Below are 24583 nucleotides of genomic sequence, written 5' to 3'. Positions count from 1 at the left end.
TCCGACCGTCCAGACCCCCATGGCGGCGACCGAAGCCACCAGGGGCTGGAGCAGGCGCAGATCGGAGCAGACCGAGGTCGGGGAGGGAGCTTCTCCAGGAGCGCAAGACGACCCACGCGGGGGCGCCGCATCGCCAGCACCCGCCACCCCCCGCCGTCCGCACGGCCAGGGAGGTAGCCAGACAGCACCCGCCGGCGCAGCCCGCCGCACCGGCCACGCCGGGCACCACCCATCGGAGCCGCCGACCCGGACGCCGGGGCCCTCCGCGAAGACGGAGCCACCAGATCCCCGCCGCCACCTTCATAGGTGTCGCGCGGCCGCGCCGACGAGCACCTCAGGCGGCGGCGGAGGAAGAGGAGAGGGAGGGGGAGGCGCGGAGGGGATCTGGGGTTCGCCCCCGAGTCGCCTCAGGAGCACACATGGGCTACTAACAAGTAACAAGGGCAAAGTCAGCTGGCGAGGGAAGGCTGCATGAACAGGCTTTGTAAAACCTGGTTTAGTATTTCTCCAGCGTGTATTCGTGATGTTCTCTTCAACGATTTCGTCGGGAACTAAGTGATAAATGCAGCGTTTGACCCTCAAAAAACAAGGGCAAAGTGAGCTGACAATGCGTTGAAGAAGAGCAACACTACACGCACAGATAGAAATAAGGTGAGGGGTCCAACCCCGCTGAAATTCACAGGGGAGAAAAGATTACTTAGGACAGGCCCTTTAAGTTCTATGTAAAACCTCGTGTGTGTAGAATTTTCGGCTGAAGAATTTAAGGCCATTGACACAGGAACCTCCTATCTGTCGCTAGGCGTTGGCGAACGACCCAGCGCACACATACTTCCCCCCGCGCGCCCTTTTTCGGCTAGCCCATGTGCGGGGCATTCTTTTTTAGCCTTTGTCCTTCTATTTTGTGTTCTTCGTTTAAAAAAAAAGAGAGATTTCAAAGAAATCCCACATTTAAAAAATGTGACTTTTAAAGAACAAATGTTCAACAAATCATAAAATTCTCAGGGAGTCAAAGAATGTTCGGGATTTTTTTTAAAATGTATGCATATTAAAAAATTCGGGAAATAGAGTTTTTCATTATCTGGAAAAAGTGTTCATACATTAAAAATCACGAATTGGAACAATTTTTTTCACAAATTCTAAAAATGTTCATGGTTCTTTAAAATGTTCCCAATATTCAAAAAAGTTAGTGAATTACAAAAAATTCCATCAATTAAAATAATTGCTGATTCAAAAAAATTTCATGCATTTCAAAAATGTTTGTCAAAACGAAAATATGTTTGTGGCTTTCAAATATTGTCCATCAATTTCAAAAATAATAGTCAATTCGAAAAATGTTCATGATTTTCAAAAGGAAATTTTATTTTCTTTAAAATGTAGGAAATTTTAGCGAATAGGAGAATTGTTCATGATTTCAAAGAATGTAATTTTTTTTAAAAAACAAATAAAAATAAATAAAAGTGAAAATGAAACAAAAAATAAAATATAAAATGAAACTGAAAAAAGTAGAAAAACATAATCATGTTTTTGGTTATAGAACCTTCCCAAAACCAAAAGGAGGTAAAGGGCCGTCCGAACGTGTATACATAGGGTGTGTTTGGTTGAGGAACCAATTGTCATGGAATGGAATGGTTCCATTCCAGAGAAACGGGTCGGTTCCATTCTTGTGTTTGGTATGAGCAAAAAAGTAGAATGGGTTGTTTTCGTTCCGGTGTTTGGTTGGAAGAACGGAATGAAAAATGGAACGGCATAAAATTCATAATTTGGGCAGCATTTCAATTGTATTTTTAAGAAAGGCAACATATCAGTATATATTGACAAGCTTGACACATAAATAATAGCACATCGAACACAAATCTTCTCTTCCTTGCGTGATCTTCTCTTCCTTGAATCAAAAAGGATATTACACGTTAGCATATACTGCAAACACATACTAGATAGCATTTATTTGAGTAGATATTGGATCAAAAAACAGCCATGAATCAAAAAACAACCACAAGCCGAACTAGCTCTCTCGGCTGGACAATTTCCATGATTGAAAAAAGTACCAGCTGCATCATATACAAGGGGATCTGAGAGAGGCTCGTACCTTCAGGAGAGGAGAGTCTGCTGCACCTCTGCGCCAATGTTAGCCTGCCGGAATCCCACCCAGACCTCCGTCCCGCTGCAAGAACGCCGGCACGCAGCTCCTGATCGAGAGAGGGGGGGGGGTCTTCTGCCCCGTTCGTGACTCCCCTATGGTGCTGCAGATCCAGAGAGAGGAAAGAAGAGTCTGCCGGCGACGAGAATCGGAAGGAACCGGGGCGGCAGACTGGATCGAGGGAGGAAGAGAGACGAGGGGCAACGACGCACCAGGACAGGTGAGGCTCGATTGGGTTTGCGGGGGTGAGATGAGGAGCAGTTCCATGTCGTCCGCCCGATTTGGAGGTTCCACTCGGTTCCGCATCTGGGCCGAATATTCGCTCTGCGGGGACGAGTTGGTTACCGTTCCATGTACCAACCAAATGCGAGAACTAGGCCCAGGAATAGGTCCGACCCATGACATTCCAGTCCATTCCAGGAATCAAACACACCCATAGTGGACCTCCTATTTGATGCTCTTTGCACCAAACATGGACTAAACCGGTGAATGGACGTGTTAAACTAAATACAGATGGATCGGTACTCCATGGTAATGCAGGAGTACGCATGGTCCTTAGAGACCACGAGGGGACAATTATATTAAGCTCCAGTAGACACCTAATCTCATGCAATGATATATTCGAAGCTGAACTCTTGGCAATTAAGAGGACAAGGCTTCTCAGAAGTGTCCGCGGGAAGTGAGGATCCCTCAAATAGTAAATGCAGGTCAACCGCGAGTTGATATTCAACTTAGTGTTGAAAGACACCTAAAGGACGTTATGCATCCAGAACCCAGCACAACCGTGCACACAAATATTGGTGCTGGGACATTGGTACACCTTGACTCGATTATTGTGGGAAATCGATGAGTCAGAAGGTATTGATGAGATTTCCATCAACTAAGTTGAATCAGGAGAATCATTCAATAGAAAGACTACAATTGTCGACATATTTTTCGCCTCAAAGATTACAGATGACCTGGCATTGGATCGCGAACCTAAGTCCATGGCAGAGTGTATGAAATGCTCAAACTGGTCCAATTAGAAGGTTGCAATAGAGGACGAATTGCGCTCGCTTGCCAAGAGAGGGGTATTTACTGCAGTAATACCTACTCCTCCTAATGTTGTCCCTGTGGGGGCAAAATGGGTTTTTGTTCGACGAAATGAAAACAATGAGGTGGTGAGATATAAAGCGAGGCTTGTAGCACAAGGGTTTACACAGAGACCTGGCATCGATTATGATGAAACATATTCTCCCGTGATGAGTGGAATCACGTACCGATACTTGATATCACTGGCAATGCAAATGAATTTGTATATCCAATTGATGGATGTGGTGACAACATATTTATATGGGTCACTCAAGGAGGATATCTATATGAAAGTTCCCGAGGAACTGAAGATTCCGGATCCGAAAGCTAATCATAACATGCATTGCGTAAAGCTACTAAAGTCGTTATACGGCTTGAGACAGTCGAGTAGAATGTGGTATAACCGACTAAGTGAGTTCCTTCTAAAGAAGCGTTACTCAAACAACAATGATTGCCCATGTGTGTTCATCAAGAAATCCACTAGTGGATTTTGTATAATTTTTGTGTATGTTGATGACTTGAACATCATTGGGACTACACGAGGAATACATAAGGCAAGTAATCATTTGAAGGCGGGATTCGAGATGAAAGATTTGGGTAAAACCAAATTCGGTCTTGGTTTGCAACTTGAACATTTTTCTTGAGGAATACTTGTTCATCAGTCTGCTTACATCCAAAAGATATTGGAAAAGTTCAATATGGATAAAGCATATCCGTCAAAAACACCTATGGTCGTCAGATCTCTTGATAGAGATAAAGACCCATTTAGGCCTAAGGGTGATGATCAAGAGATATTGAGACCAGAGTTTCCATATCTCAGTGCCATTGGTGCACTGACTGTGCACTGATGTATCTAGCAATAGCTTAGTTGAGCCCTGTTGGGGGTTGGGTGTGACGCCCCGAGACCATTGCGCCAGGTGTCCTCCAGTTGTTCGCTGTCGTTGCCATGTCATTTGCTTGCGTGTTGCTTTTCATCATGTCATCATCCGCATTGCATCATCATGTTTTCGAAACTTGCATTAGTCCGGGTCTCCCAGTTCCGTCCATGTCCGTTCTGAGCCCAGACACACTTGCACGCGCCCGCGGCACGTCCGAAATATTATTTGATAAGTGGCCGGAAAAATGTTCTCGGAATGGGATGAGAGTTGAGTGTGGTCTTATTATAGTGCAGATAGACCGCCTGTCAAGTTTCAACGCATTCGAAGTTCGTTTGATATCCCAACGGATAACTATAGCGACATTATAGTCGGTCTAACGTCGGATATTTTCGGTCTCCGGAAACTGTCGCCGTGTCTCTCTCTATTCTCTTCTCTCAGCCCAAAGCTTCTGCACAGTCCGTTGACAACCGCTAGACCCCGAAACCCTCTCTGCACAGTGCTTCTAATCCCTCACGTGCGCGTCCGAAACTTCCCCGGACCCGACCCGGGCAGTCGTCACCATCGGGTCCGGATCATCCCCAAACATCTACAAAACATCATCGTTTTCTTATTTGGACTCCCTAGCCTATTTTTTCCTGACCGTCCGATTTTGATCGGAGGGACGGGATACCCCCTAACCAGACCCCCTCAATCATAACAGTTGAGTCCGGATCAACCCTGAAATACCACAATACTTCTTTCGTTTTTTCTTTTGACTATCCAATTGACCTAGAGCCGTCCGATGACGATCGGACGCACCTAAAACTCCCCCCGTCTGCTATATATCCATACCAACCCTAAAATTTTGGGAGATGTCCCATCTTTTCCTCACCGCGCCGCCACTCCACCTGGTCTCTCCTTCCACATCGGGATCTTCCCAGATCCAAATCCTCCCGCAGCCAACCATCTCCCTCCTCGTGTTCAGCCACGACCGAACTAGCAGGCCCCGTGCCCCCACCGCGCTCATGCTTCGTGCATGTGTCCCTCGAGCCGGAGCTCGCCCGCAAGCAGAACCGCCGCCACTCGTCCGGTGCATCCCGGCGACCCACAGGACCAGGACCGCCACCCTCGTGCTCCTTCTCCCACCGGCATCGTGTCCTGCTTCTCTCGTTCCCTTCCTCCTCTTTTTTTTCTTTTTCCTTCACCCATGCCTGGCCTGACTCTCTCCCCGTCGCCTACAGGAACCCTTCGAGGAGCACCTCGACCATGCGGGATCGCAGGAGCGCCGGCCACCGTGGTCCGCGGGTGAGCAAGCCCCCACGTTGCCCTCTCCTCCTCGTTCCCCTCTGTTTACTCTCTTCCTCTCCTAACCTCGAGCTCCCTCTCTCTTGTTCGAACAGGTTGCACTGCACCTCTGCTTCGAGCTCTGATCCGCGCCTCCCCTTGCCGGATCTGAACTCAGGCGTCTCCCCACGCTCCGTTTCACCCGTTCCGTCCGGCTTCCGTCGACCCCGTCGCGGAAACCCCACTGCATCATCTTCTGCATCGCCAGACACCTACTGCTATTTCAGTTCTTAAGAACGAGAGTAGCAGCGCCTCGTCCTCTCATCGTCTTCGCTCCCGGTGTAACCCACGTCGGCGTCTTCACTGCCCGTGGGCCTCCCCTGCCCGACGCCATGGATGGTCGCCGCCTCGCTGCTCCGAGACCAAGTCGCCTGGCGCCGCCAAGTTTCCCTGCCTCGCCTGCAAGTCCCTGGCGCTGCATCCTCTGCTTCCTTCGAGAGATGCGGTCGACCGTGTTGGCCCTTCCCCGATCGAACTAGCAGGCCGGCCCAGTGCGCCCCTGTCGGCCTCTCCCTCTCCACAGATCTGGGCCGAGCCCATGGTGAGGCCGCCCCCCAAGCGCCCTCCTTTTTTTTCCTTTCTCTGCTGGGCCAACCAGTTTCGGCCCAACTGCTATTTTTTTAAGCAAACGAATTTCTCTATTTTGTAAAAACTGCATGTTTACATATTAGGCCCTTAACTTCATGCATATTATAACTCCTCAACCGTGCATCGGTTTAAAATAAGTTATATATGTAAAATGCTTAGATTCTCGTCTAGTTTCACAATATCCAACTTTCTTGCATGTTAAAAATGTTTAAAAGGCTGTTTGTGTAATTTTTCTCATATGCCATGTTAAAATGTTTTAATTTATAACTAATTAACCGTAGCTCCAAATTTAATAAACTTTATATGTAAATGGGATAGAATTTTGCCTAGTTTAACATGGTGGCATCATCTTGCATGTTTAGCAACTCTAAAATATGGTTTAGGGCAGAACAGGACCAAACCTAATATATGCACATGAGGAGTTTCCGGATTTGTTGTTTGTTATTTCCGGTCTCATTTAAACTTGCCTAGATAGATAGTTTCTTTATGCTTCACCCCTTGTCTGTTTAACAACATTTAATATTGTTGGGTACCTAAACGAGAGAGAACTAAATAAGTCATGTGGTGTTTTCTTCAATATGCAACTCCGTTGCATATTGAGCTCCACTTAAGTTGTAGTGTTGTTTGTTGCACTTTGCCATGCCATGCCATGTATCATTAAACCGGACATGCATCATACTTGATTGTGCATCATGCCATGTTCATGTCGTGGCTGTTTACTATGTTGTGTGCTTCTTTCCGGTGTTTGCTTCTTTGAGTTGGTTCCGATAACGTCGTGTTTGTGAGGACCCATTCGTCTACGTCCGTTTGTCTTCATCATGGACTCGTTCTTCTTCCTTGCGGGATTTTAGGCAAGATGATCATACCCTCGAAATCACTTCTATCTTTGCTTGCTAGTTGCTCGCTCTTTTGCTATGCCTATGCTGCGATACCTACCACTTGTTTATCATGCCTCCCATATTGTTGAACCAAGCCTCTAAGCCACCTTGTCCTAGCAAACCGTTGTTTGGCTATGTTACCGCTTTTCTCAGCCCCTCTTATAGCGTTGTTAGTTGCAGGTGAAGATTGGAGCTTGTTCCATGTTTGGAACATGGATATTTTGTTGGGATATCACAATATCTCTTATTTAATTAATGCATCTATATACTTGGTAAAGGGTGGAAGGCTCGACCTTATGCCTGGTGTTTTGTTCCACTCTTGCCGCCCTAGTTTCCGTCATATCGGTGTTATGTTCCCGGATTTTGTGTTCCTTACGCGGTTGGGTAATAATGGGAACCCCTTGACAGTTCGCCTTGAATAAAACTCCTCCAGCAATGCCCAACCTTGGTTTTACCATTTGCACTAACAACCTACCACCTTCCCTTCGGTTCTGCAGACTCAAGGGTCATCTTTATTCTAACCCCCCCGGGCTAGTGCTCCTCTGAGTGTTGGTCCGACCGAGAAGACTGCGGGGCCACCTCGAGGCAACTTGAGGTTTGGTTTTACTCGTAGGATGTCTCATCTGAGTGTGCCCTAAGAACGAGATATGTGCAGCTCCTATCGGGATTTGTCGGCACATTCGGGCGGTGTTGCTGGATTTGTTTTAACTTGTCGAAGTGTCTTGTAGAACCGGGATACCGAGTCTGATCGGAATGTCTCGGGAGAAGGTATATCCTTCGTTGACCGTGAGAGCTTGTCATGGGCTAAGTTGGGACACCCCTGCAGGGATTTGAACTTTCGAAAGCCGTGCCCGCGGTTATGGGCGGATGGGAATTTGTTAACGTCCGGTTGTAGAAAACCTGAAGTTGACCTTAATTAAAATACATCAACCGCGTGTGTAACCGTGATGGTCTCTTTCCGGCGGAGTCCGGGAAGTGAACACGGTGTTGGAGTTATGCTTGACGTAGGTTGTTCTAGGATCACTTCTTGATCATAGTTGTTCGACCGTGCTTTGCCTTCTCTTCTCGCTCTCATTTGCGTATGTTAGCCACCATATATGCTAGTCGCTTGCTGCAGCTCCACCTCATACCTTTACCTTACCCATAAGCTTAAATAGTCTTGATTGCGAGGGTGCGAGATTGCTGAGTCCCCGTGACTCACAGATACTTTCAAAACCAGCTTGCAGGTGCCGATGAGACCGTGCAGGTGACGCAACCAAGCTCAAGGAGGAGCTCGATGAAGATCTTGTCCTTTGTGTTGATCCGTTTCCAGTTGATCAGTAGTGGAGCCCAGTTGGGGTCGATCGGGGATCTGTGTAGCATTTGGGGTAGTCTTCTTTTATTTTGGTTCCGTAGTCGGACCTAGATTGTATTTGGATGTTGTAATGCTTTATTCATGTAATTGTATGAAGTGGCGATTGTAAGCCAACTATGTATCTCTGTCCCTTATATATTACATGGGTTGTGTGAAGATTACCTCACTTGCGACATTGCTTTCAATGCGGTTATGCCTCTAAGTCGTGCTTCGACACATGGGAGATATAGCCGGATCGAGGGCGTTACAAGTTGGTAATCAGAGCCTTCCCCGACCTTAGGAGCCCCCACTGCTTGATCGAATTAGCTGACGAGTTGAGTCTAGAAAAATATTTTGAGTCATTTAGGAATTATATATCGGAGAGTTTAGGAATTCTTTTTTACTTCCCAGTCCCTTCATCGCTCTGGTGAGGCATCCTGACGTAGAGTTTTGGCTCTTCTCTTCTCAAATTTCACTAATTTTTTTAGGATCACGCGGGTATCTTGGAATCATTCAGATCGATTTGTGACGAGAACATTGTTCTTGGTGCCTCCTGTCATTTAGGGGTTGTGGCAGTGTCCCGGGGAGTTGAGCTCCGAGGTGTTGTCGTCACAATTTTATCGTTGCAGTTCTGGAATACATGAGTTTAGTTTCGCCGACATCGAAAATCTCTTTTATGCAGTTGTTGGTGAGATAACCTCGACGCCACCCAGTACTGGGGCGGGAGTTCGGGAGTATTGCCATAACTCGTATAACGGATGCTTTTCGAAGTATGAGGTAGATGATTTCCGAAGGTTTCTTGGTTATGTGTTGAAGGATGGATACAGCTGGATGTAGGATTTGCTAGTTTTGGGTGAGATATTATGCTTCCCCTGTATCCCAACACCTGATTGCATAACCGGAAAGGTTCAGGAGTTTATAGGTGGGAATTCAAGTAGCTCTTAGGATATCTTTCCGACAGATGTATGATATGAAATTAGGGTTCAACGTCTAGTGGTCCGCCTATTCATGGTTGGTTTTACAGTGGTCTCGTTGTGTCTTAAAGAGTCCTTGGCTATGCCGACTCGGGGACGCTTCGTATGTCATGTGCATTGCCTTGTACATGATGGTGCTGTACGATCAAGCCCGTGTAGGCCCCACCACGAAAACTTCGGACGAAATCTCTATCATATGTTTGTTCCGGCTTATTCTGCAAGCCAATCCTTTGTTTTGTTTTTGAGTTGTGGTATTCGAGTTGCTTCGAAGTAAAATGTTGATTCCATACTTTTTCCGAAATGGTGTTCTCATACTCCGATGTGGATACCAATCCTCATGATAATCGAGATTGTCATGTCAGTCCTTTTCAACCGGTGTTTTTTCTCTTCAAGTGGATCCGATCACTTCAACATCCGTAAGATCACCTCTTGGGTTTTCCAACGGTGTTCGTTTCATCCATTCCAAGTTGCATTTGTTTTCCCGCCCACCCACCCTTTTTCTTCAAGGATTTAGATTTCTTAATCACTATCCATTTTATTGATGGAAGTCTCTCCATTCTTTTTCCTTCATGTTTTTTTACCCGGTGTTTCTCATGAAGATGCTCTACTCATTCATCATTCTTCATTCTTTTCTTCTCCGTGGATTCAATTCAAGCTTTTTGGTGTTGATCATATCCTTTTTCCTCGTTTCAAGTACCTTCTCTTACCGGTGCTCCTCATATTCATTCATTTCTCGCTATTCAATTGTTCCGGAGTGCTCAAGATATCTCAGAAGATTCGTTTCCATTCTCAATCTGTTCAAGCTTTTGCGAGGTTCTTATCTTATTCAAGCCATTTAATTCAACTGGTGCAATCTCCTTTTTCAAGTAATCGTTCTACGATGTTTCTTTTGAGTGGGCCCTAACCCACAGGTCTTTTCCCAAGATCTTACCTGACTCTTCTTACTTTACCGGAGCTATTCTCAAATATTTCAAAGTTTGACGTAAGAATGATTTATCATCAGTCAAATGTCTTTCTCCAGATCGATTAAATTCTTTTCATCGTTGGCTCTACCTCTTCGCTTTTGATTCTTTCGGAGTATCTCAACAATTCACGGTGGTGTTTCTCATCGTCATTCTCAGAATTTGAAGACCGAAGAAGAGTTTCTCTTTAATCTTGCTCCATTCTCTTCAAGATTCGTGATTCTAGTTTGTTGCCATCCTCTCGTAATTGTTTTGATCGTGAAAAATTCTTTTCACCTATCCGAAGCAATTCAAGAGTCTTCTTAGTTTGTTATCCGGGGTCCATCAATTCAGGTTTATTCATTCTCAGCTGTCAGTTATCATTCTCCTATCTTACCGGTGCTTTGTTCAATTAATCTCTAATCAGTTCGTGATCCCTTCGTTCTCTTGTATCTAAATTCTCTCAAGCACCTTCGTTCATTTGCTAATTCTTACCGGTGATTCACCCCTACTTCGATCATTTTCAATTCTTACGGTGGTTCGTTCAAGAGTTCCTCTTCCTTCATTTATCATATTAATTCATTCGTTGTTTCAATCCTACCGGCGGTTCATTGAAGACGTTCTCAAGTTATGTTATATCTATCTTAATCCTTTATACGAGAATAAGTAGTTTGCCAAATCCGTTGATTGTCACCAATTTAATTGGTGAAGGATACGCATAACGTAATTCTTATTCTTGCTTCATCCAAGTGATTAATTCCTTATTTCAGAGGTTCATCAAATTCTCGATTCAAGTTGTCCATCTTTCTTTTCCGGAGCTCAAAGTTATTTCAATTATCATTCCAAAGATCCATCAAATCATTGCAAGGATTCACCTTGTGTTTTCAACCTCTCTTTCCTTTCGTTTGATCATTCTTTTCTTACCGGAGTTCTTCATGGAGACTCTACATGATGGTTCATAAAGGATTTAATTCCTTCTCGAAGTGTTCATCAACATTCTTTTCTGAGGAGCTCATGCTTTCTTCATCCTGTAATCCGGAGTGCAATTCTTTCTTCCGTATCATTGGAGGTGGTATTATGTCATTCTTGATAATTTGAATTCATGTTTCATGATTCACATGTTGTCATGAATGAGATATTTGAAATCCATCAATCTCGTCATTGGAGTTATCTTGGGTTATATTTCACCTAAAGCCTTCTCTAAGGTTTGTTGCTATTATGGTGCTTATAAATGACCCAAGTTCTTATTTTATCCTCCCGGTGAAATAAGTTTCTCGTCTCCTTGTTCATATAAATCCAATCAATTCTTTTCCCGTGGGTGGCAGGTTGTCACCTCATAATTTGAGATGTATTCCATAAGACCATATCAAGCTTATTCTTTTCGTTGTTGGTTTTTTCCAACAACTCCGTTCGACCCTTCTCCTAAGGATACCTTTTCAAGATCTTTTGTAGCAGAAGTTGGCATTTTCTTCTACATTCTTTTATCTCAATGATCTATCTTCTATTTCTTTCTTCCGGAGGAATTGTGTTGTTGCTCTCTTCAACCTTTCTTCTCGTTCTTGTCAGGATCCTGTTCTTTTCATGCTTGTCCTTTTAACCGGAGTGTTGTGTCCCTTTTGCTCAAGCTCTTTCATTTTATCAAGTTTTTCATCTCTTTTAAACCGGAGTGCTGTCCGAGATCTTTCTTACCCCTTGTTCCATCCATTCAATAGTTACGGAGGCAGTGTATTGCGATTTCATCAAGTATCTTCTCATCTTATCAAGTTCTTATTCAATTCCTTTTCTTTTCAATCGGAGTGCTGTCTAAATTTGTTCTTCCTTGTTCCTTTTTCCTAACGGAGTGCTTTGAACTTTGTTCTTCTCCGTTGCTTTCTTTCTTTCATTTTGCTCAACCTTTTCAAGGTTCTTGGTTTCACTCATTGGTCAAAGAAGCAACTTAGTTTTACCTCTTCTCTTTCTCTTCCGTTTTCCCTCCGGTGCCATTCTAGATCTCGGGACGAGATCCTCTCGTAGTGGTGGAGTGTTGTGACGCCCCGAGACCATTGCGCCAGGTGTCCTCCAGTTATTCGCTGTCGTTGGCATGTCATTTGCTTGCGTGTTGCTTTTCATCATGTCATCATCTGCATTGCATCATCATGTTTTCGAAACTTGCATTAGTCCGGGTCTCCCAGTTCCGTCCGTGTCCGTTCTGAGCCCAGACACACTCGCACGCGCCCGCGGCACGTCCGAAATATTATTTTATAAGTGGCCGGAAAAATGTTCTCGGAATGGGATGAGAGTTGACGTGTGGTCTTATTATAGTGCAGATAGACCGTCTGTCAAGTTTCAACGCATTCAGAGTTCGTTTGATAGCCCAACGGATAACTATAGCGACATTATAGTCGGTCTAACGTCGGATGTTTTCGGTCTCCGGAAACTGTCGCCATGTCTCTCTCTTCTCTTCTCTCAGCCCAAAGCTTCTGCACAGTCCGCTGACAACCGCCAGACCCCGAAACCCTCTCTGCACAGTGCTTCTAATCCCTCACGTGTGCGTCCGAAACTTCCCCGGACCCGACCCGGGCACTCGTCACCGTTGGGTCCGGATCATCCCCAAACATCTACAAAACATCACCATTTTCTTATTTGGACTCCCTAGCCTATTTTTTTCTTGATCGTCCGATTTTGATCGGAGGGACGGGATACCCCCTAACCCGACCCCCTCAATCGTAACAGTTGAGTCCGGATCAACCCTGAAATACCACAATACTTCTTTCGTTTCTTCTTTTGACTATCCAATTGACCCAGAGCCGCCCGATGACGATCGGACGCACCTAAAACTCCCCCCGTCTGCTATATATACATACCAACCCTAAAATTTTGGGAGATGTCCCATCTTTTCCTCACCGCGCCGCCACTCCACCTGGTCTCTCCTTCCACCTCGGGATCTTCCCAGATCCAAATCCTCCCGCAGCCAACCATCTCCCTCCTCGTGTTCAGCCACGACCGAACTAGCAGGCTCTGTGCCCCCACCGCACTCATGCTTCGTGCATGTGTCCCTCGAGCCGGAGCTCGCCCGCAAGCAGAACCGCCGCCACTCGTCCGGTGCATCCCGGCGACCCACAGGACCAGGACCTCCGCCCTCGCGCTCCTTCTCCCACCGGCACCGTGTCCTGCTTATCTCCTTCCCTTCCTCCTCTTTTTTTCTTTTTCCTTCGCCCATGCCTGCCCTGACTCTCTCCCTGTCGCCTACAGGAACCTGTCGAGGAGCACCTCGACCATGCGGGATCGCGGGAGCGCCGGCCACCGTGGTCCGCGGGTGAGCAAGCCCCCACGTTGCCCTCTCCTCCTCGTTCCCCTCTGTTTACTCTCTTCCTCTCCTCACCTCGAGCTCCCTCTCTCTTGTTCGAACAGGTTGCACCGCACCTCTGCTTCGAGCTCTGATCCGCGCCTCCCCTTGCCGGATCTGAACTCAGGCGTCTCCCCACGCTCCGTTCCACCCGTTCCGTCCGGCTTCCATCGACCCCGTCACGGAAACCCCACTGCATCGTCTTCTGCATCGCCAGACACCTGCTGCTGTTTCAGTTCTTAAGAACGAGAGTAGCAGCGCCTCGTCCTCTCATCGTCTTCGCTCCCGGTGTAACCCACGTCGCCGTCTTCACTGCCCGTGGGCCTCCCCTGCCCGACGCCATGGATGGTCGCCGCCTCGCTGCTCCGAGACCAAGTCGCCTGGCGCCGCCAAGTTTCCCTGCCTCGCCTGCAAGTCCCTGGCGCTGCATCCTCTGCTTCCTTCGAGAGATGCGGTCGACCGTGTTGGCCCTTCCCCGATCGAACTAGCAGGCCGGCCCAGTGCGCCCCTGTCGGCCTCTCCCTCTCCACAGATCTGGGCCGAGCCCATGGTGAGGCCGCCCCCCAAGCGCCCTCCTTTTTTTCCTTTCTCTGTTGGGCCAACCAGTTTCGGCCCAACTGCTATTTTTTTAAGCAAACGAATTTCTCTATTTTGTAAAAACTGCATGTTTACATATTAGGCCCTTAACTTCATGCATATTATAACTCCTCAACCATGCATCGGTTTAAAATAAGTTATATATGTAAAATGCTTAGATTCTCGTCTGGTTTCACAATATCCAACTTTCTTGCATGTTAAAAATGTTTAAAAGGCTGTTTGTGTAATTTTTCTCATATGCCATGTTAAAATGTTTTAATTTATAACTAATTAACCGTAGCTCCAAATTTAATAAACTTTATATGTAAATGGGATAGAATTTTGCCTAGTTTAACATGGTGACATCATCTTGCATGTTTAACAACTCTAAAATATGGTTTAGGGCAGAACAGGACCAAACCTAATATATGCACATGAGGAGTTTCCGGATTTGTTGTTTGTTATTTCCGGTCTCATTTAAACTTGCCTAGATAGATAGTTTCTTTATGCTTCACCCCTTGTCTGTTTAACAACATTTAATATTGTTGGGTACCTAAACGAGAGAGAACTAAATAAGTCATGTGGTGTTTTCTTCAATATGCAACTCCGTTGCATATTGAGCTCCACTTAAGTTGTAGTGTTGTTTGTTGCACTTTGCCATGCCATGCCATGTATCATTAAACTGGACATGCATCATACTTGATTGTGCATCATGCCATGTTCATGTCGTGGCTGTTTACTATGTTGTGTGCTTCTTTCCGGTGTTTGCTTCTTTGAGTTGGTTCCGATAACGTCGTGTTTGTGAGGACCCATTCGTCTACATCCGTTTGTCTTCATCATGGACTCGTTCTTCTTCCTTGCGGGATTTCAGGCAAGATGATCATACCCTCGAAATCACTTCTATCTTTGCTTGCTAGTTGCTCGCTCTTTTGCTATGCCTATGCTGCGATACCTACCACTTGTTTATCATGCCTCCCATATTGTTGAACCAAGCCTCTAACCCACCTTGTCCTAGCAAACCGTTGTTTGGCTATGTTACCGCTTTGCTCAGCCCCTCTTATAGCGTTGTTAGTTGCAGGTGAAGATTGGAGCTTGTTCCATGTTTGGAACATGGATATTTTGTTGGGATATCACAATATCTCTTATTTAATTAATGCATCTATATACTTGGTAAAGGGTGGAAGGCTCGGCCTTATGCCTGGTGTTTTGTTCCACTCTTGCCGCCCTAGTTTCCGTCATATCGGTGTTATGTTCCCGGATTTTGCGTTCCTTACGCGGTTGGGTAATAATGGGAACCCCTTGACAGTTCGCCTTGAATAAAACTCCTCCAGCAATGCCCAACCTTGGTTTTACCATTTGCACTAACAACCTACCACCTTCCCTTGGGTTCTGCAGACTCAAGGCTCATCTTTATTCTAACCCCCCCGGGCCAGTGCTCCTCTGAGTGTTAGTCCGACCGAGAAGACTGCGGGGCCACCTCGAGGCAACTTGAGGTTTGGTTTTACTCGTAGGATGTCTCATCTGAGTGTGCCCTAAGAACGAGATATGTGCAGCTCCTATCGGGATTTGTCAGCACATTCGGGCGGTGTTGCTGGATTTGTTTTAACTTGTCGAAGTGTCTTGTAGAACCGGGATAACGAGTCTGATCGGAATGTCTCGGGAGAAGGTATATCCTTCGTTGACCATGAGAGCTTGTCATGGGCTAAGTTGGGACACCCCTGCAGGGATTTGAACTTTCGAAAGCCGTGCCCGCGGTTATGGGCGGATGGGAATTTGTTAACGTCCGGTTGTAGAAAACTTGAAGTTGACCTTAATTAAAATACATCAACCGCGTGTGTAACCGTGATGGTCTCTTTCCGGCGGAGTCCGGGAAGTGAACACGGTGTTGGAGTTATGCTTGACGTAGGTTGTTCTAGGATCACTTCTTGATCATAGTTGTTCGACCGTGCTTTGCCTTCTCTTCCCGCTCTCATTTGCGTATGTTAGCCACCATATATGCTAGTCGCTTGTTGCAGCTCCACCTCATACCTTTACCTTACCCATAAGCTTAAACAGTCTTGATCAGGAGGGTGCGAGATTGCTGAGTCCCCGTGACTCACAGATACTTCCAAAACCAGCTTGCAGGTGCCGATGAGACCGTGCAGGTGACGCAACCAAGCTCAAGAAGGAGCTCGATGAAGATCTTGTCCTTTGTGTTGATCCGTTTCCAGTTGATCAGTAGTGGAGCCCAGTTGGGGTCGATCGGGGATCTGTGTAGCATTTGGGGTAGTCTTCTTTTATTTTGGTTCCGTAGTCGGACCTTGATTGTATTTGGATGTTGTAATGCTTTATTCATGTAATTGTATGAAGTGGCGATTGTAAGCCAACTATGTATCTCTGTCCCTCATATATTACTTGGGTTGTGTGAAGATTACCTCACTTGCGACATTGCTTTCAATGCGGTTATGCCTCTAAGTCGTGCTTCGACACGTGGGAGATATAGCCGCATTGAGGGCGTTACATTGGGTAGGAGGCTTACCACGAACGGGGCCACGCAGGACGAGATCATCGCTTTTGGAGGGATTCCGGATCCTGTGTCCGAAGGTCGACGGATGAACTTTCGCCTTCAGGATCAGCCGGATGTTGATGACATGCAACTAAGGTGCGATATGCGGGCGACCAAGCTTCGTTACATTGAGGTCACTACTGGTATGTCAGTCAACACTTCCAATTCTATTTTGCATTTTTCTAATGATGTGATTATACATAATGCAAATCAGTTGGGAGTTTCACTAGGTAGTAATGGTAGTGAAATTTCTAAATCCGTTAATGATATCCTGGATCTTGAAGCGGAGCGCGCCTTAGAAATGATTCGAAACTTAGCGGCTGTCAAACCTGTGAATGATTCGGACATAGATGCGTTGGGAGTTAGGGCACTTGATAGCTTTTGTGTGGATCTTGCACCCTCAATTCCTGAGACAGAGGAGGATGAGTGTTCTATCTCCCCAAGGGATTCCATTTTTGCAGATACTCAGGTGGTTAGGTCCACTGAGCTCGGTTGTGAGGACCGGGTAGAGGACCAAAACAAGCCTAAGTGCAGGTGGAAACGAAAGATTTATCCAGCTTCGGTTGTGCGTAGAAGTGCTAGGATCCGGACCACTAAAAAAATTCATGATGAAATATGAGAGGAATCTTTTGGAATAGCAGAGGTCTTACGGACTTGGCTAAAACATATGCTTCTATAGAACACAAGTTGGATTCTATCGCCCTCTCCGAAACTGGAAGGGACAATTTTACCCCCAGTTTCTTAGTACTTTATCGGGAGGTGTTGATTTCGAGTGGCATTGCCTACCTCCAAGAGGAAGATCCGGTGGGATTTTACTTGGGGTTAAATGCGATACGTCTGAAGTCCGGAATGTGGTCATGGGAGATTTTGCGGTTAAGTTTCGGGTCAGATCAAAGGCTGATGGGTTTAATTGGTCATTGGTGGTGGTGTATGGCGCCGCACAGCCTGAACTCAAACCAGATTTTTCGGCAGATCTAGTCCGTATTTGCGGTAGCGAGCAGCTCCCAATTCTGGTTGGGGGAGATTTTAACATTATTCGAAGATGGGAGGAAAAAAAACAATGATAACTTTGATGGTAGATGGTCGTTTATGTTTAATACAATCATTGAAAGCTTGAATCGAGCTTTCTGGGAGAAAATTCACTTGGGCCAATACGTTACCAATACCGACGTTTGAGAAGCTGGATCGTGTCCTTGCTAGCGTCAAATGGGAGCATAAGTTTCCCCTGGTGACGGTCCAAGCATTATCACGCGCGATCTCCGACCATACCCCATTGCTGGTTGAATCTGGAGAGGCAACACATGTGGGGAAGAAGAACACTTTTTCTTTCGAATTAGCATGGTTTGAAAGAGAAGGGTTCCTGGATTTGATATCAAGAGAATGGGCTAAAGATTCAGGAGGGAGGTCGAATGTTGAAAGATGGCAAAATAAGATAAGGCACCTAAGACGGTTCTTACATGGACGGGCCAAACATTTGAGTGGGATATATAAGGTTGAAAAGGAGAGGCTCCTTCTACTTATTCAATCCCTAGATTTAAAAGTCGAGTCCTCCATTCTACATACCAGGGAGCTGGAAACTAAAGTGGAGGCGGAAATTAGAGTAAAAGAACTGCTTCGGGAGGAGGAATTGAAGTGGGCACCGCGAGCTAAAGTTCGCATAATCATCCAAGGGGATGATAACACTCAATTCTTCCATCTGATTGCAAATGTCAAGCATCGAAAGAAGAGAATCTTTCAACTCAAGCAAGATGAGAGGATGATTTTAGGATAGGAGAACCTAAAATTATACATCACCAATTACTATAAGCAGCTGTTTGGGCCTCCTGAGGATAATTTCATATCCTTGGATGAGTCGAGGGTTGAGTGTGTCCCTCAACTAGCAGCGGTTGAGAACGATATTTTGACCGCCCCATTTTTGGAGAAAGAGGTGTTTGAGGCAATTTCACAAATGAAGAATAATAAAGCTCCAGTGCCGGATGGTTTTCCGGCGGAGTTTTATAAAAAGTGCTCGCACATCATTAAGGGTGACTTGCTTCCGATGTTCCATGATTTATTCTCTGGACAACTGCAGCTATTTCACTTGAATTTCAAAACGATTATTTTGCTTCCTAAGAAAATAGAGGCCATGCGGATTGAGCAGTTCAGGCCGATCTGTCTTCTTAATGTCAGCTTTAAAATTTTCACCAAGGCTGGGACTAATAGGCTTACGCAGGTTGCGCATTCTGTGGTGTAGCCGTCTCAAACTGCTTTCATGCCGGATAGAAACATCCTAGAAGGGGTTGTGGTCCTACATGAAACGCTCCATGAAACCCACACGAGAAAACTAGATGGGGTGGTTTTCAAAGTGGATTTTGAGAAAGCATACGATAAGGTAAAATGGACATTTCTTCAGCAGGCCTTGCGTATGAAAGGATTCTATCAGTCCTGGAGAAACCAGGTAGATTCTTTCACGCAAAAAGGGAGTGTTGGAATCAAAGTGAATGATGACATAGGTCATTACTTCCAGACACACAAGGGTCTGAGGCAAGGCGATCTGATGTCACCGATTTTGTTCAACATAGTGGTCGACATGTTGACAATCCTAATAGGAAGGGCTAAGGATGCTAGCCAGGTAGGTGGCCTTGTTCCACATTTAGTTGATGGAGGAGTGTCTATCCTACAATACGCTGATGATACTATCATCTTCATGGAGTATTGAGGGAGTCCTGGATTAGGGGGTCTCCGGACAGCCGGACTATCTCCATTGGCCGGACTGTTAGACTATGAAGATACAAGATTGAAGACTTCGTCTCGTGTCCGGATGGGACTCTACTTGGCATGGAAGGCAAGCTAGGCAATACGAATATGTATATCTCCTCCTTTGTAACCGACCTTGTGTAACCCTAACCCTCTCCGGTGTCTATATAAACCAAGGGGTTTTAGTCCGTAGGACAACAATCACAACATACAATCATACCATAGGCTAGCTTCTACGGTTTAGCCTCTCTGATCTCGTGGTAGATCTACTCTTGTACTACCCATATCATCAATATTAATCAAGCAGGACGTAGGGTTTTACCTCCATCAAGAGGGCCCGAACCTGGGTAAAACATCGTGTCCCCTGCCTCCTGTTACCATCCGGCCTAGACGCACAGTTCGGGACCCCCTATCCGAGATCCGCCGGTTTTGACACCGATATTGGTGCTTTCATTGAGAGTTCCTCTGTGTCATCACCATTAGTCTTGATGGCTCCTACTATCATCGATAGCGATGCGGTCCAGGGTGAGACTTTTCTCCCCGGACAGATCTTCGTATTCGGCGGCTTTGCACCGCGGGATAATTTGCTTGGCCTTCTGGAGCAGATTGAAAGCTACGCCCCTGGCCATCAGGTCAGATTTGGAAGTTTGAACTACACGGCCGACATCCATAGAGACTTGATCTTCGACAGATTCGAGCCACAGCCGGGCGCGCCGCATTGTCACGATGGGTATGACCTAGCTCTGCCGCTGAACAGTACCCCAGAGGCCGCGCCCGCATCAGCTCCGACCCTTAGCTCGGAGCCAACTGCGCCAATCGAGAATGGGTGATTAGACACCGCCTCAGGGGCTGCAGTCTCAACGGCGATCAAGCCGAACACCTGCCTAACCCTCTGCGCAGCCCGTGACTCCAAGGTGCCAGACTCTTTTTTGGACTCCGAACCATCCGCGCCCCTGCCAATCGAATCCGATTGGGCGCCGATCATGGAATTCACCGCCGCGGATATCTTTTAGAACTCGCCCTTCGGCGACATTCTGAATTCACTAAGGCCTCTCTCTTTGTCAGGAGAGCCCTGGCCGGACTATTGCCAACAAGATTGGGATACGGACGACGAAGAAATTCGACGCCCACCCACCACCCACTTTGTAGCCACTGTTGATGATTTAACCGACATGCTCGACTTCGACTCCGAAGACATCGACGGTATGGACGACGATGTAGGAGACGAACATGAACCAGCGCCTATAGGGCACTGGAAAGCCACCTCGTCATATGACATATACATGGTGGATACACCCAACGAAGGCAATAGCGACGAGACAACGGAGGATGACCCCTCCAAGAAGCAACCCAAGCGCCGACGTCAGTGGCACTGCTCTAAGTCCCACCAAAGCAAAAGTGGTGATACCGTCACAGGAGATAATAACACTCCGGATAGTGCCGAACACAACAACAATCCCCTCCAGCAAGATTTAGAGCAGGATGATGAAGGAGCCAGCTCTCCTGAGAGAGCGGCAGATGGAGAGGAGGAGGATGACAATTACATCCCCCTCCGAAGACGAGGCAAGCCTCGGCGATGATGAATTCACCGTCCCAGAGGATCTCGTCAAACAAGAGCGCTTCAAGCGCCGGCTTATGGCCACGGCAAATAGCCTGAAGAAAAAGCAGCAGCAGCTTCAAACTGATCAAGATCTGCTAGCTGACAGATGGACTGAAGTCCTCGCGGCCGAGGAATATAAACTCGAGTGCCCCTCCAAGAATTACCCAAAGTGCAGGTTACTACCCCGACTAGAGGAAAAAGCGTATGATACGGCTGATCGGCCACCTCGTGGCCGCGATAGAGAGGCATTCCAGCCAAAAGCTCAGCCTGCACCCCGACGCCATTCAAATAAAAAGGCATGGGGAGATACGCCAGACCTGCGAGACATATTGGAGGACAAAGCAAAGCATGCAAGATTGATCTACGGATCACGACGGCGTACCACTCTGCGAGACGATAAACGTCACGCTGGATACAGTAAAAGCAAATCCGGCCGGGCCGAACATAGCGGGCAAGACCCATTCGAGCTGCATCGCGATATAGCCCAATACAGAGGCGCCGCACACCCCTTATGCTTCACAGACGAAGTAATGGAACATCAATTCCCAGAAGGTTTCAAACTTGTAAATATTGAATCATACGACGACACAATAGATCCCGTAGTATGGATTGAGGATTTCCTCCTCCACATCCACATGGCCCGCGGTGATGACTTACACGCCATCAAATACCTCCCACTAAATGGCTTAACAGCTTGCCAGCGGACTCCATTAGCTGTTGGGAAGATCTGGAAACTGCATTCCTCGACAACTTTTAGGGCACCTATGTGCGACCACCAGACGCCGATGACTTGAGCCACATAATTCAGCAGCCAGAAGAGTCGGCCAGGCAATTCTGGACTCGGTTTATTACAAAGAAAAATCAAATCGTCGACTGTCCGGATGCGGAGGCCTTAGCAGCTTTTAAGCACAACATCCAAGACGAGTGGCTAGCCCGGCACCTTGGTCAGGAAAAGCCGAAATCTATGGCAGCTCTCACGACACTCATGACCCGCTTTTGTGCGGGAGAAGACAGCTGGCTGGCTCGCAGTAATAACATATCAAAGAACCATGGTACCTCAGATACCAAGGACGACAATAGCAGGTCACGTCGCAACAAACATAAGCGCCACATTAACAGCGAAAATACTGAGGATACGACAGTCAATGCCGGATTCAAATGCTCTAAACCCGGTGAGCAGAAAAAGCCATTCAAACAAAGTACGCCGGGTCCGTCCAGCTTGGACTGTATACTCGATCGCTTGTGTCAAATACACGGCACCCCAGACAAGCCAGCCAATCACACCAACAGGAATTGTTGGGTGTTCAAGCAGGCCGGCAAGTTAATTGCTGAAAACAAGGACAAGGGGCCACATAGCGAGGACGAGGAGGAGCCCCGGCAGCCGCACACTGGAGGACAGAAGAGGTTTCCCCCGCAAGTGCGGACGATGAATATGATATACGCAACCCACATCCCCAAGAGGGAGCGGAAGTGTGCGCTCAGGGACGTATATGCGCTGGAGCCAGTCACCCCAAAATTCAACCCTTTGTCCTCTTGTCCGATCACCTTCGATCGCAGGGACCATCCCACTAGTATCCGTCATGGTGGATTCGCCGCACTGGTCCTAGACCCAATCATTGACAGATTTCACCTTACTCGAGTCCTTATGGATGGCGGCAGCAGCCTGAACCTGCTTTATCAGGACACAGTGTGCAAAATGGGTATAGACCCCTCAAGGATCAAACCCACAAAAACGACCTTTAAGGGCGTCATTCTAGGTGTAGAGGCCCATTGCATAGGCTCAATTACACTGGAGGTGGTCTTCAGATCCCCGGATAACTTCCGAAGCAAAGAGTTAATCTTCAATATAGTCCCGTTCCGCAGTGGTTATCACGCGCTGCTCGGGTGAACCGCATTTGCTAGATTCAATGCGGTACCGCATTATGCATACCTCAAGCTCAAGATGCCAGGACCTCGCGGAGTTATTACAGTCAATGGAAACACAGAGCGCTCTCTCCGAACAGAGGAGCACACCGCAGCCCTTGCAGCAGAAGCGCAAAACAGCCTTTCAAGGCAATCCACCAGTTCAGCGTTTCAAAACCCGGACACCTTCAAGCACGCTCGGAGCAACCGGCAAATAGATCGCCTGGCGCAATCTGAGCTTGCGTAGCAATGCGGCCCCCACCCCAATCCCAGCCCAACGGTGAAATTCGTGTCGCGCGTACATAATTACGCATTAAAAATACCATGGGCGCAGGTGGGGAGGGGGGCACAACTGCGGCACGCCCCAAAACGCGGCCTAAACCGCACTAGGGGCTTCCCGTTTGGTTATTTTTCTTTTTTCTTTCAGGACCTTAATCTCTGGAAACACGGTCCGGCAGCACTATTGCCAAACACATGATGTAGCAACCAAGGAGGCAGACAGCTACGTCATACTACGGAATTCCCAGGTTGATTACAGTAAAGAGTGAAATATTCAATTTAATATCATTCCTCAGCTTGCCCTTGGAAGGGACATAGTCCTACTCTTTGCTTATCGCACTATCTGTATCACTCTGCTTTAACACAATTTTTTAATAAACAATGCATGACATTACGACTATTATTGCATTCTTGTTATATATATATATATATATATGTGTGTGTGTGTGTGTGTGTGTGTGTGTGTGTGTGTGTGTGTGTGTTCATTAATGACGCCCTGCAACCGTACACTCTGGTACGGCCAATACACCAGGGGCTTACGTACCCCACAATACGGTGTGAAAAGTCCGAACACTTTCACAAGTGTGGCACCCCGAACTTATAGCATTATATGCGCCAGCTCCGAACCATATCTTTGGTCAAATGTTGGGTTTGCCCGGCTCCTATGTTTTCGTACCTTATGTTCCGCTCTATCGGCCAAGGTAGCGCTAGGAGAACTACTGCGATTGTGCCCCGGTTCTGCCGGGCTTAGCACCTCAGTAGAGAAAGCTAAAACCGACTATCATGATAAGGCGAGAGACTGGTCGCTATTCGGCGAGGTTTTTCGAGTCCCTAAAGACTTATGCCGCTTAGGGCGAGGGGCCATCCCTGTCCGGCTTACAGGTGTGTATCGCGCCCCGAATTCGGCCTTCCGAATACCAGGGGCTTCGCCAAAATTTAAAATTATAGAATTCTATGGCTAAGTGAGAGTGATAAAGCATTATTAGTCCGGTTGCCTGGTTCGTTGTGCTGAGCACTGCTACGTCTTGAGCTTGCGTTGGTTTTCCCCAAAGAGGAAGGGATGATGCAGCAGAGTAGCATAAGTATCCCCCTCAGTTTTTGAGAACCAAGGTATCAATCCAGTAGGAGGCCACGCGCAAGTCCCTCGTACCTACACAACACAAAGAGCTCAACGCAACCAACGCGATTAGGGGTTGTCAATCCCTTCACTGTCACTTACGGAAGTGAGATCCGATAGATAATATTTTTGGTATTTTTGATATAAAGATGCAAAGTGAAAAGTAAAAGGCAAAGTAAAAACAAAACAAGATTAAAGTGATAGAGATTGATATGATGAGAATATACCCGTGGGCCATAGGTTTCACTAGTGGCTTCTCTCGAGAGCATAAGTTTTCTACGGTGGGTGAACAAATTACTGTTGAGCAATTGACAAAATTGAGCATAGTTATGAGAATATCTAGGCATGATCATGTATATAGGCATCACGTCCGTGACAAG

The sequence above is a fragment of the Triticum dicoccoides genome, chromosome 6A (assembly GCF_002162155.2).
Source record: "Triticum dicoccoides isolate Atlit2015 ecotype Zavitan chromosome 6A, WEW_v2.0, whole genome shotgun sequence".
NCBI lineage: Eukaryota > Viridiplantae > Streptophyta > Magnoliopsida > Poales > Poaceae > Triticum > Triticum dicoccoides.
This window is presented reverse-complemented; position numbering follows the sequence as displayed.